This window comes from Lepisma saccharinum, chromosome 2 (genome assembly GCF_977018435.1).
Source record: "Lepisma saccharinum chromosome 2, izLepSacc3.1, whole genome shotgun sequence".
In the NCBI taxonomy this organism is placed as follows: Eukaryota; Metazoa; Arthropoda; class Insecta; order Zygentoma; family Lepismatidae; genus Lepisma; species Lepisma saccharinum.
Window position 1 is genome coordinate 8,354,131 of NC_139230.1, and position 6,642 is coordinate 8,360,772.

A 6,642-nucleotide genomic window follows, 5' to 3' on the forward strand; every position below is an offset into this window, starting at 1 on the left:
GCCTAACCTAACCTTCTAGGAATTTCTCGTCGGACGTCAGAACACAAGGTTGCAGAAGTGAAGTGAAACAAGGCAAACCCCGGCCTGAGCAGAAATAAACATGTGTGTTTACATGCATTTTTAATTGATGAAGGATTCTTGAAAGCAACTATGCTTTCGGAGAAACTTGAAGAAACAAGAGATTAAGAAACATGTTGAAGGTAAGTTTATAAGGTAACACTTCACTATACCGGAGACGGATTTCTTCAAATTTACAGGAGAAAGTACTTACGCAAATCATTTTCTGTAGCGTTGTTGATGTTCGGGAATGTAGTTTTGATCCATTTTAATGCGAATGCATGTGGTTTTCTACGAAAATCTATTTCCGACGCGCTATTGCTGCTGCCGCCATTTGCTTTCTGCACGAGAGCACAATACGCGCTATTGCTGCTGCTATAACATGACGTGTCGAAGATGCGGTGGAATTTGTAATTCCGATGTTGTCCGTATATGCTAAATTGAACGAAAGGAGTGCTAATGGAACCTAACCTAACAGGCCTAACCTAACCTAGTAGGCATACCTCGTCCCCGTGATGGTTCGTGGGGCTATCGTATGTAAGAAATAGACATTATTTTCGTTAGAAATCCATTATTTCACCTAAAGAAATGTTCTGCAACGCAGAATAGTACGTTAGCAATGTAAAAAATTGCGAAAGAAATCATTGATAGGTGTCTTTGGTATAGTAAAGTAGTACCGTTTATAAAAATAGTACGAATCTTCAATACCTTTTTTTTTCTCTCCATATTTTATTTTTCTTCAAAATTGAGCATTAGTTTCAAACTGAAAACTGTAGCTAACCATGATGTTCGTTGTTGAATGGTACACCACATGTATTCATTATTTGTTATTCATTTGGGTATTAGTTTACTATCCTTTGGACACATTTATTTATTTTTACAGAAGAAACTACTTACCGTAATAAGTTCCTGTAGCATTGTCGATCATTGGGAAGGTGTTTTGTGTGATGTGGGAATGTTTCATAGCTGAAATTCATGTTGTTCATTGAAAATTAATTCTCAGACGGAGAATAGTGTTTGGTGCGTACACCTTCGTACACCATCACGCATCGTGACTGTATCAGGATGCGTCGTGATTGTGTTTTGTTCATGTTCATTGGGTATCCAATGTTTCGAACAGTCTGCGTTTGCAACGAGATTTAGAAGGATGGCGTGTCGCTAGCCCCACGAACCATTGGCGTGTGGTTAGGTTAGTTCGGTTAGGTTAGGCAAACATAGTTAAAATTTGGTGTGTGTTAGTATCAGGATCTAGAAATTGGAAATAATTGTGAACCATTGGCACTAGCCCCACGAACCATTGGCACTAGCCCCACGAACCATTGGCGCTAGCCCCACGAACCATTGGCACTAGCCCCACGAACCATTGGTGCTAACCCCAAGAACCATTGGTGCTAACCCCAAGAACCATTGGCGCTAGCCCCACGAACCATTGGTGCTAGCCCCACGAACCATTGGCGCTAGCCCCAAGAACCATTGACGCTAGCCCCACGAACCATTGGCACGTGGTTAGGTTAGTTCGGTTAGGTTAGGGAAACATAGTTAAAATTTGGTGTCGTGGTAGTATCAGGAATATATATATTTGGTTGTGAAACAAAAAAATTCGCGAAAATCGACAGTTTCCATTCCAAAAGCTAACGCCTTAGTTTCACTTATGTTGCAATTTCTAGATGTTTCCCACTTATTCCAGGATGGATGGCACCATGAAAGATTACAATTTTCTTCGTAAAACAACACGAAAAAAAATGAAAAAGAAATAGATCTGATGAACTGTTCACGGTCATTTCTTGGGTTCCGAAGGTTGAAACAGTGAATAACAATTGAAAATCGAGAAAAGACAAGCCCAACGCGTCAATATGTAGGAAGGTGTACGTGCCATATTGTGTGTGAGGTAAGCGGAAAGGCTAGGAGAAAGAAGTACTGGTAATGTGAAAAATTGCTCTTACTTTCATCAAAACAACGTCAATACACCTTCAGGAATGTTCCGCGAAGCAGATACGTAAGTACGAATGTGAAAAATTTGACAAAAGACAAGCACGACGTGCGATTATGTAGGACGGTGTACTCGCCATATTGTGCCTCAGGCAAGCGAAAAGACCTACCGGAAAGACGTACTGGTAATGTGAAACATTGCAATTAATTTCATCAAAAGAATGTTAATACACCTTCAGGAATGTTCCGCGAAGCAGATACGTAAGTACGAATGTCAAAAATTGACGAAATGAAAAAATTAGAGGTGTCCGAAGGATAGTAAATTTTTACCGTTAATGATCTTTTGCTCGTTTTGTAGGAGTATTAGGAAGTGCTTTAGAATACACAAGTTTTCTATGACACCATTAATCAGTGTCCACTCACTGGGAGACATGTATGTCTTAATGCGGGATGTATGGGATGGTAAAATGAAGAAGTAATCAGTAAGCCTTTTTTGGTATGGGCTTCTAGAAAGGTATACAGAGGTTGTACGCTTTATATCCGACTATTTTTGATGGGTACTCACCTTAAGAGATACCACGCCGTCACCACCAATCATGTTCTATTGGACCCCCATCATTGTGGACTATCGCCCGGCATCACAGTTTCCATTGCAGCAAGCTCCGGCGCAGGACAGGCATGGGAATTCTGTCCCACTCCTCCCTGCAAGCGTTCCATAGACCATCCAGGGCACGCGGGCGGTGATGTTGAAGACGTCGTTCCAACAGTTCAAATGCGCAAAAATCCATTGGACTGGCATCTGGGCTTTTCACAGGAATGTCTTCAAACGGAATGACAGAAATTCCTAATTCTTCTGCCAATTCCTGATAAAAACGTAGTGATGTTCTGGCGGTATGACTCGAAGCCTTGTCCATTTGGATCATCACCTGGTTCGCGTCCATTCCATACAATTGTGGGATGTCTCTCCAATAGATAGGTGTCAGAATGGAGTCTTGGAAGTATCTGGCATTCACCTTCATGTTTTTGTCCACCTTGCGTATCATCAACTTACCCTCATATCCGAATCCTGTCACAACCATAAAGCCACGAGGGAAACTTTCCCTGTACTGACGAACAAAGTTGCTGCACCCCTTGCTGTCAGGTATGTGATTGCCCGAATGTGACCACCAGCTGTGAGATGGACATATGATTCATCCATTGTGACAACTTTCTTCCATTTGGAACCCGCCAGGTACTTTTCATACAGTTTCCTGCAGTTCGTCTTACGTTCGGCAATGTGATGCGGTAGAAGGTGGTGTACACGGGCCTTCTGCACACACTTCAACCTGAGGTGCTTGCGAATTGTTTTGTTCACAGTTGACGGTGAGAGGTGAAATCTGTGGGCCATATCACATTGAGTCAGGGGATTTTCTTGGCAGGCCAATCGACGGATTCCCCTTAGCACTATGGGTGACACTTTGCTTGCAGCCCTTCTCCTGGTGGTTTTCGTGGGTGAATGTTTCGCAAGGAGAGCCTGTTGTGTGTAATGGGCCACAATAGCTTTCGCAGTAGTCACCCCGAGTGTTAACCCATTCTCCTGACACTGTTTCACAATGCGTACGTATGAAAACTTAGCATGGAAAAGGGCCATTACATAACCCTCCCAATACCAGTTGATTTTCGGTGCCATTTGATAACATTCTCTACCAACACTCACGCACCTACAACGTCAGACACAACACTGCTCCCGGCAGCAGACCCATAGTACCAGCATGATACGCCAGGTGGCAGCACCGAATCGACAATGGTCGGATATAAAGCGAACAACCTCTGTAGAATTTTATTTATGCAGAAAAAAACAAACTCAAAGCTTATCACATGTAAATTTGCCAATAGTTCCAACTCAACATGCCTAGATGCTTGTAGCAAATGTAATACAGGGGACTCGTTTTAATTCGAACTCCAAGGGGACACAAAAAAAGATTCAAATAATCCAAAATGTATCACTCAAGATGATTTCAAGGACAATAAATCTCTGTTCAAATTATCCAAGTTCGAATAAAAAGAGGGCCTCCCCAATGGTACAGTGGTAACATCACCACCTTGTAATCAAGGAGTCCCAGGTTTGGTACCCAGTGCAGGTGCATAGTGGTTTGGATCCCACTTTAGCTTTTCTGTGCATAAAGTGGACTTAAAAACAAAATCTCATAAATCTCTCGAATAGAAAAGACTCCACTGTATTAGGCAAATTGTCCATTGTTGTTTTTTTTCTTTTGCGTTCCATGTGTTTCTAAACAAACAGCCTCCATGGTGGAGTGGTTAGCATATCATGCTACGATGCCAGGGGTCTTGTGTTTGAATCCCAGCCTGGGCATGGGTGTTCTTTGTGGGTGTCTCTTCATCAATTTCATCATTTGATCAAGGAGTCCCAGGTTCGATATCCGGTGGATGCACAAGTGGTTCAGATCCCACTTTAAACTGTAGGTCCAGTCCCGATTAGCTTTCTTGTGCGTAATAATAATAAAATTTTATTGTCATTAGGCCAAGTACAGCAATAGACAAAGTCAATAGTTAAGATATGCAGAAACCTATAGGCTATGCAACGCCAATCAAATTATGTACCGAAAACTAAATCATATATCTACTAGACATTCAAAAAACTCATTAATATCATAAAATGGGTGTAAAACTAACCAGTTGTACAATTTGTTTTTAAAACCCTGTAACGATTCATTATGCAAGTAGAATGGAATTTTGTTGAAAAGTTTTTGGCCAATTACTTCATAACTATTTAAAGACTTAGACAATCTATGATGAGGTAAGTAAAGTTCTCTGTTATACCTTGTATTTTAATTATGTACATTTTGTTTATATTTCAATTCAGGCAACCTATTCTTAGTATAAATCAAAAGAGAGTAACTATATAAATTTATTACAGTCATTATTTTGTAATGAATTGACAAAGATCTACAATGTTCTTTATAAGAAGAACCTGAAATCTCCCTGATGGCTTTCTTTTGCAATAGCAAAACGTCATTGACCTGACAGGAATTCCCCCAAAGGATTATTCCATAAAGTATAATGCTTGGTAAATTTCTTATCTCCGAAAAATGGATTTCTTCAAATTTACAGGAGAAATTACTTACCGAATGTAGTTTCTTTATTGTTGTGGAAGTTTGGAGAAGTGTTTTCTCGCATCGTTCATTGAATTTTGCCGGTAAATCATCTATTTTTCGATATAAATGTGTGACCGATGCACGAAACCTCTTGCATCCTTTTACTTCCAGGTGGATGTAGCCTGTGTGTGATGACATAATCCCGGTCAGTGTTTCCAAAAACATGTTTTTGTAACTGAAGAAGGTATGTTTCCGCAAATGGTTTGTGGGACTATGTGTCAATGGTTCGTGGGGCTACGCATATTTTTTTCTAAACCTATTTTTAACTATTGTAACCTAAACATGACCCTACCTAACCTAACCGGAAATGTTTTGTGCGGCTGTGTATGAATTGTTCGTGGGGCTATGCGTCAATGGTTTGTGGGGCTATGTAGGTATTTTTGGGTGCAGTGGGGTGGAAACACTGCATGCCGAGTACGGTAGTGAAACTGTGACCACCATTTTGCGTGTTACCAAAGGCAAAAAGAAACTAAGAAAACTTACTCGATATGTCGCAAATAGAGCTTATTTCCTTGAATTAAGCGAAATGCCACCTTCAGCAATGTTTCTCAATGCAGAATACGTAAGTATGAATATTGAAATTAAATGAACTAACAAATTTCCGCCGTTTTCCGGAGATAAGAAATTTACCTAATGCTTTGAAAAAATGAATAATAGAAGTTCTAATATAGTCAACAGGTACACAATTTTTTAGATGCCGTAGCAAATAAATAACTCTAGACAACTTACTATTAATATATTTAATATGCGGTTCACACGTTAATTTGTTATCAATTTGTATTCCTAAAAACTTAACACTAATGTTGTCATCTAAAGGTGGCTTATCTCTTAAACTAAAGATTAATTTCTGTGTTTTATTTTGATTTAATAAAAAGCCATTTGCTCTAAACCAATATGATGCTTCTGATATTGTGTCTTCTACCATAGTTCCAAGATCAGTAAGATCCTTGCTAGTGCTGAAAAAAGTGGTATCATCTGCATAAAATGCTGTGTGTGTTTTAACATATGATGGCATAAAGTGGACTTAAAACACCAAATAAATCAAATCCATCAATCTTCATATGATCACTTGGTGGAGAGTTTGTTCCTTCTACATTTTCTGCTGGCTGTTCGAACCTCCTGGATGACATAGTGGTGTACAGTCAACAGCAAAGATAACAGTAGGCAAATTGTCTATCACTATTTTCATCATTCTTTATTCCACACCCTGTGTTGTTTTAAGGAATGAATTTTTGTTGATACAAAGCAGATGTTGTCCTCTGCCTAATGATGTTTTAAATTCAATTCATGATCATCACATTGTGGAAAACAGAGTGAATGAAAATGGTGATGGACAATTTGCATACTATTTCTTTTGCCGTGGGGTGTACATGGTGTTGCTTCATAATCAAGGGGTCCTGGTATGATGCCTGGTTGAAGCGCATTCCACAATGATTTTGATCCTACATTAAACTATTTATCTAATAAATCATAGTTCAGTCCATGGACACAGGATGGTGTA